We start from the raw sequence: 10,815 nt of genomic DNA on the forward strand, positions 1-10,815 counted from the left end.
TCAAGAACCTAGGAAAAAAGGGGAAGAAAAGCCAGTGGAGGCCCACATGAAGACGACTTTGCTGATCCGCAGGTATATTCAAGTTACATCTGTCTTTGAAATATACGCCCCTAGTTTAGGCTTATCTCATCAATTAAGGAGAAAAAGGCATCTAAGCAGCCAATTGGAGGAAAAAGAAAACACACTGCACTTATGGTTGATTCCTATTGAGGAGTTCCAGATGAAACAGAGAATAGGATCTCAAAACTTATTTTTACAAACTGCTGATCCTATTCCTGTTCCCACAGGAACTGACAGTCCAAGAAAGGGCTTTAGACTTCACTCAAGTAGTCCTGTAAATACTGTTTGTAATTATAAGGAAAGATCTCTGTGCTTTTCAGTGCTGTGACACGCCTACATATCAAAGCCTTTTCACGAGCAAACTGTGTTGGCATTTGGACTGGCTTTTTAGAATGAAACCAGGGCTTTCAGCAAATAATCCCATAAGAGACATTTGAGATTCAGCAGAAGTAAAAGCACTGCCTCTGCTTCTTGCAAAATCCTTACAGTGCAGCCCTAAAAACAAAGTTGAACCTTCCCCAAAACGCTGAGAAATACGAACACTGAGAAGTTACAGACACACACAGATCAGCACTACTTTACCTTCTGTGGGTCAACAGGCTTTGCAAATTCCCTGAAACGTCTGTCAGTGGCAAGTCTGTGAGTAACGTCCCTCAAGAAAATTCTAAGGTCACGCAAGGTATCCTCCTCTTCCTCCTCCAGCATCCCTACTTTTGTGGGGATCACTCTTGTGGCTTCTGAGGCTCAGCTGGTGGTGCTACAGGCACGACTTCCAATGTCCAATCAACTTCAATTCATCAGGAAAAATTAGCCAATTTACAGTACTCAAATACAAGCATATGACAAATTACTGACAGAAAATGACCACCAAAGCAAAGCCCAAAGAGCTAGTAACTTCGATAGGAAAGTTTTAGATGTACTTCTCCTATCCTCCTCACCTCTTTTCTTTACAGGAGGCTTAGCCACTTCATTTAGAATTACGTCCTCAAAAAAAGGCTGCTCTCTCTGCCCTACCAGGCAACTCAATATTGCACACTTCTCCAAATTCCGTATTAAACAATTTTTGCATCTAAAGCAGAAGGAGGAGAGACATTTCAGATTTAAGGCCACAAAAAACTCATCTTCTATTCCAAAAAGACGAGTACCTTTTCAAATTAAGAATAACCTGAAGAACACAAACTGAAAAAAGTTATCTTCCTGGCCTTAAAAGGCTACATTTTCACAGGCTGGCACGGCAAATTCAAATATCACCTTTAAGAATCACCTGTAGAATTAAAGCTCGCTGAAGGGATTGTACGCTACACTGATAAAGTAATGGCTTTCACCACATCCAACAGCGCCTCCTTTGTATTTACTTGCCTTGCTGCATCCTTTACTTAGAACCTTTATGGCTATCGAGGGAAGAGAAAGGCTTCAGCAGACAAGTGAGGGCTTTTTGCTGAGTTTTTATTTCTCTACCAAAAGGTGTCTGAAGTAGCTAGTACCTCTACGTCTTCCTCCATTTTCAAGTTCTAGTATTAAAAGGTAGGTGAGGAATTTCACTACTTATTTTAGAAGGAACTTACAGCCTGTACAAAAACTTCTGTGGGAACTCAAGCACTTTCAAAGCAGTTGATAATAAACACGTCTAGGTAAGACCCGTTCTCTTCCCCCAGTGACTGAGACCAAATCATCAGAATGAGAACAGCGTGGTCCTGTTTTGGGCACCTTCCCTTAATGTAAACTCTCAGAAGTCAATGAAGTTCTGCACCTACTTTTACTACAGTTTATTTAGGAATACAACTAGAATTTGATTCCAAAGTTACTTTAGCAGAAATTGGAACTCAGATTTCCAGCTTGGAAAGCTTTGGCCTATATGAAGAAAGAAACGGAATTATTTATTTCTTTTTAATCAAAGTGTTTCGATTCTCTACTAAATTGCATTATTAGCAGTTTACCCAACATAGCATGGAATGGCAGACTGTCAGAAGAAATCTCTTCAGTAAAAACATCCTCTTGTCATTTCAAGCACTGCATATTCTTGACTGAACCACTTTGTAGCCACCAGAATTATTGTATTAATTTATTATTTGCATGTGTGAGAAGGGGGTGAAAGTCACTTGCTTGACTCAGAAAAAACCTTAAGCAGATGCTTTCACAGTATTCTTTTTCTCTAAGCAAATTTTAAGTGATTTGTTAGGGTGCCTGAGTAATAACAGCATGCATTTAAGAAAGCCCAGCGTTTTGATGCTGAAAGCATTCATAAATTACAAGACACTGAAGAAATAGTAAGGAAAGTATTGAAAAATACCTCTTCTGGGAGATCTGAGTGACGTACATCAGATGGAGCAAGCAGCAAAACTGGCGAAAATGCTGGAATGTTACGTAGTAGAGTTAGAAAAGTAAGTTTCAAGGCAGGTCCAGCGTTGTCCCACCATAAATGGATATCTGGGACATAAATTGTGCTTGGTGCTGTCTTCTGAGCATTTCGGATCAGCTAGTGAAAAGGAAAGCTTGGGTAAGAAAACTAAAACACGTACAATAACCTCTTAATACATAGCTACATAGCCATCTGACTGCCCCATGAAATGAAACTACGTGAACAGAGTGGCAAGCATCCTTTCACATAAGGAATTTCTCTGTGCACCCTTTCAGATTATCAGTATTCGGAGAACTCTAGTCAGAAGATGGGAAGGATATATTCAGGCAGTGGCTAGACACCGTAGCTATATGGCCACAGCCACAATCATCGCATAACAAAGAAAGGAAATGTCCCTCTTAAGGGACACATCAGTATTCAGTCGTGTAACATGTCTGTCCTTACTTGTATGGCTCTCAAACGTTTCCACTAAAGGTAAAAATATTTTAAGGTAGTGATGCCAAACAAGAAAATGGATTTCCTGCCTAAAAGTAAAAACACCAAATCTGTTCATTTTTTCTAGTTAAAACCACATCACCGTGCAAATGAAGTGTTTTCTGAATGTTAATGCTTTTATTGCACATACTGCAACAGCACAAGTTGTGTATGTCCGTGTGAAAACAAAACAAACAGAAGCCCCAAACCTTGGTTGCCTTACTAATATAATTTAGAAGAAAACTACAAAAAGTAGCCGACATGCAGTCTGATACAGAGCCATCTACTGGGAGCACACAGTCTTAGGAGGCAATGAGAACTACTTTCTGGATCCCAGTGACATGAGCAGCATTTCTTTCCACAAAGAGATGTTTATTAGCAACACCGCCCAGCTTCCTGAGCTGCTAGCAACAGCCTCACTGTAAAACTGGGTATGGAAAATGTCGACATGTACAACATCCAGATTGTTTGTGGTGCTGTCTAAAAGGGGATTTTCAGACAGAAGCAAACATCCGGGCACATTAAAACAAGGCCACCTCCATTACCAATGAATTTTGCTCACCTTACTTGCAACTCGATTGATCCTTTACATACAGTCAGTGAATCCGATGAGAAGAAAAAGAAAAAAGGTACCTGTCCGCAGATTTCTTCTGGCGGTGCAACGTTTGTAAGCAGAACAGAAAGGTCCAGGGTGTGAACAGGAAACTTCTCCAAAGCGTGCAACACCACGGGTGCCACGTAAGAAACCTGGCCGTACCCTTCTTTTCCTGCTATTAGCAGACGGGCTGGCATGATGTTGGTTCGCAGAAAGCACTCCTAGAACAAGAGTTAAGAAAACAAGCTTATAAATGAGGTGCTGAATAGACACACAGATGTTCCAAGTAATTTTCCTATAGACTTTCTTTTCCCTCCCCAAATAATCCAAATGGCAGCGGTACATTAAATACATGTAAGATTTCCAGTTAAGTTATTCACTCATTCCAATTGTTTCATCTTCTTCCCTTGTGTTTCCTATTCTTTACTAAACCAAGACTGCAAATAAATATCCCTGCAATCTTGCTTTACTTTATTATAAATTTATTATTTATTATATATTTATTATTTACTTTATTTTAAATTTATTTTTATTTAAAAATAAATTGGTGAGGAGCATTTGTTTCCCCACTACAATCAGGCTGTACCTCTGCTGGCTTAAATCAAAGATGCTAGAGACTTAGCCTTGCTCTAGAGGACAGAAAATCTTCTGGACAGCACAGCAATAGAAACGGAGAAAAATAACTGATCCAGCTGTGGCAACATGATCTAACTTTCCAACTGTGGGCTTGCATGACTTCCATACTAAAATATCACAAGATTAACACAACTTGGTGGCTTAACAAATAAAGACACCATTCAATTTTTTCTCAAGGTGTTTTAACAAGCCCTTTCTCAGTTTTATTTCTGCTACATAATTCACTACTGGTTTAACAATCCTGGAAAACAGAAGGGCAAAAGGTGGCAACACAAACCCATAAAGTTGGGGTATTTTTAGCTAAAAGGACAGACAGCACATTTATGTGGTCTTGAGTCTTTCAAAGAATGCCATGGATTAAGTCAACGTGTTCTGGTAGTTTACGGATCACTTTGGCTTACGAAGAGAAGCCTGGGCTTTTCAATTTGGTCATTCAGAGCAACTTCATTACAACTTTAGTCCCTCCACCCTTTCTTCTTGTGAATACCAAGCACCCCTTCAACACACAAACTTGATGTTGCCCCTTCGTCTACCACCCCTCGCACTTTCAACAGCTGGAACTGTTTACAAAGACTCAGCAGACCTGAGAATTTAAACGTAACAGGGATCTATCTTTCTTTACCTGCTGAAACAGAGGCATTTTTTCTCTGGTCCGTTAGGCATTCCATCTTTTAATTCATCTCCAGAAACCAAGGATGCATCGTCATCACTGTCAAACATATCATCTTGCAAAATAGGATTGAAATGCTCTGAAAGGCAAAAGAGGTTTGTTAACTTTCCTGAATAGCCTTTGTCTCTTTCTCTTCCATTAATACAGCTTCTAAATCAGTGCCAAAACCCTTTCTTCATTTGAGAGCACACACTGAAAGCTATTTCCTAGAGTTCAGCCCACCACAGATCTAAGGAGATGGCACAAGGCCCTACAAAGCTGTACTAAGTCCCACTGATGTGTACGTATAAGGTACGCTACTCTTGGTGATTTTTTTCTCCCCCTTAGAATAAAGGAGATTACGAACAATTTCTGCAGTTGCTAAATAGATAAAAAAAAAACAAAAACAAACAAGACCATTTCTTTCTGGAGGAGGTTCCCACAATGAAAGCACGGGGATAAAGGATGTGATGGCCACAGAATTCCATTCATCTAGTAAGTATCAATGCTAATTGATCTCACGTGTATAGTACGATCCACAAACATTTAAATTAGGAGACTGGTTAAAAATGACGATAGCTAAAACAATATTTAGCTTAGACCAGGTATACTTGTATCCTGGTCCTGACATTCTTCAGAAAGGAATTAGAAACATTGACCTAGAAATGCTTCCCCTCCAAAGATCTGAGTTTTGATTTTTTAAAGAAAAATAGGTGCCTTATACTTCAAACCTCAAGTCAACCTCTACAAATGCTAATTATCTTAGCTGCCGTCAGAAGCAGGATGCTTCAGTAGAGAACGCATCGTCCTTTACTGTGTATTGAGTCATTCAGAGCTTCCATTTGGCATTTCAGTTTCGAATCCACAATAAAACCTATGTGTTGTATTCCAGACTTGCCCAAAAGAAAGACATGCACATGCAAATAATAAAATTCTACCACCATTACGTCTGAAAGGTTTAAGTTGATTGCACAAACCACAAGTTTTTGCTTTAGCAGAATTATAAAGAAGTGGATGCTGTGGTTATACCTTGCTGTCGGTCCTCCTTTAGTGCAAGCTGTGCATGCGGGAAGATCTTCTGCACAACTTGTAAAATATTCTCTACTGATCTTTGAAAAAGTGGCTTGAAAATGGGTGATAGTGCTTGTACGGGTGAAGCCTTGATCCGGTTTGAAGCTGGAACAACCTTCTTCATAGCCATGAAAAAGTCCTTTGCTTTTATTTTAATAGAATTAACGTCTAGTAGCAACTTCTCCCTACTTGCATAAATCTGAGGATAGCATCGGCGTAGAGAGCACAGCGCAGCTTCAGTACAGAGGGATTTGATATCTGCACCACAGTATCCTAACAAACAAAAATCAAACGTTACATCAGTCAAGGCCCAGGTTTACAACATGCAACATTTAAGGAATTTGTAATGCCAAAACCAAACAGCTTAACAGGGAATTCAAAGTGCTACCGCTCTGCAAGGATGTTTCATGTTGCTCACTGCCTGATATCCTGCGCTTATGCAGCTGAAGCAGACTCCTCATCAAAAACTATACTCTTGAGGAAGATGCCCCAGAACCATTTAATGTTCTCAGACAACAAGAGGAACGACAACAAAGAGTAAATAGATGAAAGCATCTCACTCAGATTGCTATGAAGGCGTGCCAGCTGCCTCGTTGACTAGTTGTGCAACAAGGCACAAGAGCATGGGTACTGCCTGGTACAAGCTAAGGTTCTTTACAACTTGGTCACAAGCAAGAATCCGTTTCTGTTTCAGTCTTACCAATGCATTTCTCAGCTAGTTCATCAAGCAACATGTCCGGTGGCTGAGGGGTCCAGTCACGAGTATGAATCTTGACAATTTCTTTTCTAGCCTGGAGGCAAAATCATTGCATTTTAGCTTGTCCCAAGTTTTCCTTAAAAATACCAGCAAGAAACAAACAAACCAAAAGGCAAACAAACAAACAACAAAAAAACAAAACAGTCCTCCCTCAAAACCCCTCATCTACTAATACACTTTTCTTACTTGCTCAACTTTCAAGTATTTTACAGTTATTTAATATACACTCTGCATTGTCAACCAGGAAATTGAATATTTCTTATTTGTTATACTGAACTTTTTCTAGGAACCTACAATGAAAGAAAAGGCATTTATAGCTTCAATAACAAGGTTCCAAACTACGAGACCTAAGGACCCAGAGGAAAATACTGTAATGAAAAATTTATCCAGAAACATTTCTTTGCTGTCCAAAAAACTTCTCTAAAACTTAGCAAGCTTTCATTGGGACAGTCTCATTACTTCATCACATTTGCTTTCCAGTCAGTAAATTCACAGAAAGCACTTCTGGCACATTGCTTCCAATTGCTACAATTACTATAAAGAAGAAAAGAATTATGACTCAAACTACTACCACTGAGCAGGGGCACAATCAAATGCAAACACGTCCCGTATCCATTCATAAGTGAAGGATTGAGACCAAAAACACAACTTCATGATGAAAACACCCAAGTGGACTAAATAATTAAGCAAACAGGTACAACTTTGGGAATGAAAGGTTTGATTATAGAACTAACTACTTGGTGGTATCATCCTGACCATATATATCCAGTACCAGATTTGCCCTCCATGGAACAACGCAGTGTCTCCACGTATCACTCTTTTGTTCAAGTTGTCAATTATTTTTTTTTCCTATAAAGTTGGACTTTGCCATGGTAGCACTAACGTTGAATTTAAGTTCTCACCTCTTTATTTGGCAAGTTGAAGAGGAACTGTCTGCCAAAGCGTCCTGGTCTTCGTAAAGCAGGATCTATAGAATCCAGTCTGTTGGTAGCTCCGATTACCACGATCTCCCCTCTGTTATCTATGCCATCCATAAGTGTCTGAAGAGTTGAAACAATGGAACTAATAGAAAAATATAAGTTTTACTTACTGGTTCAGTAAATTTTGTTACATTCCACATGACTTTCTTGATGCCGGAATAACCTTCTTCCTAGTGGTCATTCAAAACTGGGAAAAAAATAGTCTACCAAGTCGGGGTTTTTTTGATTTGATAATAAATCTGCAGACTGTTAAGTCATCAAGCACTTCAAGACTGTTTGAAATAATCTCTACGTTAATATAAAAGGAGTACTGCAATCTTCTGCTCAGGAAGAAAATCACGGAAAATGTCAACTTTGATTTTAGATGTTGAATTTGTTGCAGTGAGATCTTCCTCATCGCACGATTCTATTTGGATTTAAACCATATTATCTATGGAGAGACCAAGATTAGGACAAGAACAGCACAGAGTTCAGCATGAAGCCAATCAGGAGCTCAAGTTTGTATTCTTTGTATTCAACTTTATCCTTCTCTTGCTGGAAGGACCTGCTTTTTGAGTCTCCTTCTCTTCACTAGGAGCATGTTCCCTCTTGCTTTGGTAATGCTCTTTCTCAGTGGTTTTAGTCTTGTCCTTTGTATCTTGGCATCTCTCTGTAACAGCTGAGGAGGAAAGGTTTTTAGAGCTACATTCAGTGTCAGACTCGAGAGAGGAAGTATGCCGCAATTTCTCACCAGGCTCACAAGACTCTTTGCCGTACAAAACGGTTTCTTTTGAAATGAGGTCACGTTCTTTTGATCTTCTTGCTTTCTCCTTGTCTCCACCGTCATCACATTGGTACTATGCGAGGTATTCATCATTCCCAGGAAATTTTGGAGGGTCCACGACACTGCACAAAATAAAATCACATTTCTCACTTCTGCTGAAGGACGTGAATATTAAGAGTATAACCTTCCAACGTCAAACAAACAAAAACCTCTGGACTACAGGAACCCTCGCAAAGATATGCCATTTAGAAACCTCTCCTGTGATTAGGACACCTTCTTCAGCTCCCAGAGAAAGTGCTTTTTCCCCTCTTGCTTCTGAAGCCATTGCACTAAAAAAGCAAACGCATCTGTCTCCCTCCACCTGCTGCTCTGAATAAGAGCCAGAATATTCAAAGCCACTCTATTTGTTCTCCCCACATAGCCGAAAAAACACCAGTTGAAAGAGTTTTCTACCTCTCTCCACGAATTTACATTCACATATCCTATGACTGCAAAAATAGAAGGCGGGGCTCAGAAGGAACAGCCAGTGCTGGAAATGAAAAAAAGCAGCCTGTTTCTTCAGAGTCTTAAGCCTATGCTACTAGGAACAAAACAAAACAAAACAAAACAAGAGGAGAGGAGAACAACAGCGGGAAATTTACCTATTCTCCAGGTGTTCAATTGCAAAGCCTCCTCTGGAGGATCAACAGCTGTGAATTCAGTGTGCTTAGGAGAAATCAGATCTACATCTGAACCACAACTATTTCAGTAGTATCACGAACTTCTGTTACTCTGAAGAAGCAGTCAGCACCGTTTCTATGTTAGGAAAGAGCTGAACAGAGTCTGTTATTCACATCAAGTAGTCAGGCAGGTTTCTTCTTCTTCAGGCTGGGTTTCACTAGAACATTACTAGCCTGTAAGCCTCATGGCATCACCTTCCATCTTGACTGCTGAACCTCCTTGCTCCCTACTATCTTCTTTGCCAAGATACAGCTGTCCACATTTACTTTTCCTACTTGGCTGGACTGAATTTAAGATCTTGCATCTAAGAAAGGGAACAAAAGCTGCTGCCCAGCAGCGTCTGGCTCAGGGAGGAGTGAGAAAGCTCTGTGCAGCCCCCAAGGTCCGTGCAGCAGGAGGCAGGAGGTGCTCCAGGCTCACAGCAGCAGTTCCCCTGCGGCCTGTGCAGGGAGAGGCCCCTGGTGGAGCAGGCTGTCCCCCTGCAGCCCATGGGTCCCCCGTGGAGCAGATCTCCACGCTGCAGCCCCCCTGTGGCTGGAGGAGCCCCCGGTGGAGCAGGTGGCTGTGGCCTGGAGGAGGCCGCGGCCTGTGGAGAGCCCCCGCAGGAGCAGGCCCCGGGCTGGACTGGAACAGGCTGTGCTGAGCCTGCTTTGCCCGTGACGCTCCTTGTGGAGTGATCTCCCTGTCCTTCTGGCAGCCCTTGAGCCCTTGCCAGCCTCTTTTCTCCCCTTGGCGTTGGAGGAGGGGCAGGGAGAGAGCGCTTGTGCTGGAGCTCAGCTGCCCAGCTGAGGAAAACCACCACGGCTCTGTCTTGCCACTGCTGCAGCACGCTGGTAGCAGCCAGCACCATCTGTTCTTCGAGCCTCAGCAAGCCCACAGCATCTTCCCAGAAGGGATCCCTTTCCTTCACGCCTGACAGGCGCCGCCTCTAGAGGCTGAGGGCTTGTGCCCTGTTTTCAAGCGCTTTCTCAGTGCCCCCTTCCCCAGAGAAGGATCCCAGCTGCTTGGCTTCCCTGCCCTCTGCTGCCAGGCTCCCGCAGCTGCTATCCCAGCAGCGCAGCAGCCAGCTGACAATGTGCTCGCCTGGAGGACAGCTGCAATCTTGTCCCATGGCTCGCAGGTCGCCCAGGGATGGGGATCACCTGCTTCCAGCTGCTTTTCTCTCTGCTCTCCTTTCCAACAGCCTCCTGTGCCCTGGGATGGCCCTACCTTGAGGTTGGCTGCCTCGCCTTCCTCTTGCTCCTTCCCCTTCTTGGGAGGACTTTCTGCCCTGCCGAAACGAGATGACTTCTGCATGCATTCCTTCCCCTTGTGTGTATTGGTGCCTGAGACAGCAACGGGGTCGTCACCGGAGCCAGCTGTAGGGCCTGTGCCAGGCTTGGAGGGGCTGCAGGGAACATGCCAGGGGCTGGAGTGCCTGGATGTGAAGTACTATCAGTAAAGAATTTCTTCCTAACATATATCAGAAATCTAACTTTTCAGTGTAAAGCTATTACTCCATGTCCTGTCACTCCAGGCCCTGATAAAGACCCCCTCCCCAGCTTTCCTATAGGTTGCCTTTAAGTACAGGAAGGCTCTCAGCCTGGCACACAGTAAAAGTGATGGCAGATCCTTCACAATATTATTTGAATTTCACGTAAATAGAACAGACTATCAACTTACTTAGGAGAAGTAATACAATTTCAGAACTATTCAAAACCAAAGGCATTCCAAACTAAGTTTAAGTTCAGAGGAAATCCAAAGAAAAAACT

This window comes from Netta rufina, assembly GCF_964035555.1.
Source record: "Netta rufina genome assembly, chromosome: 18".
NCBI lineage: Eukaryota > Metazoa > Chordata > Aves > Anseriformes > Anatidae > Netta > Netta rufina.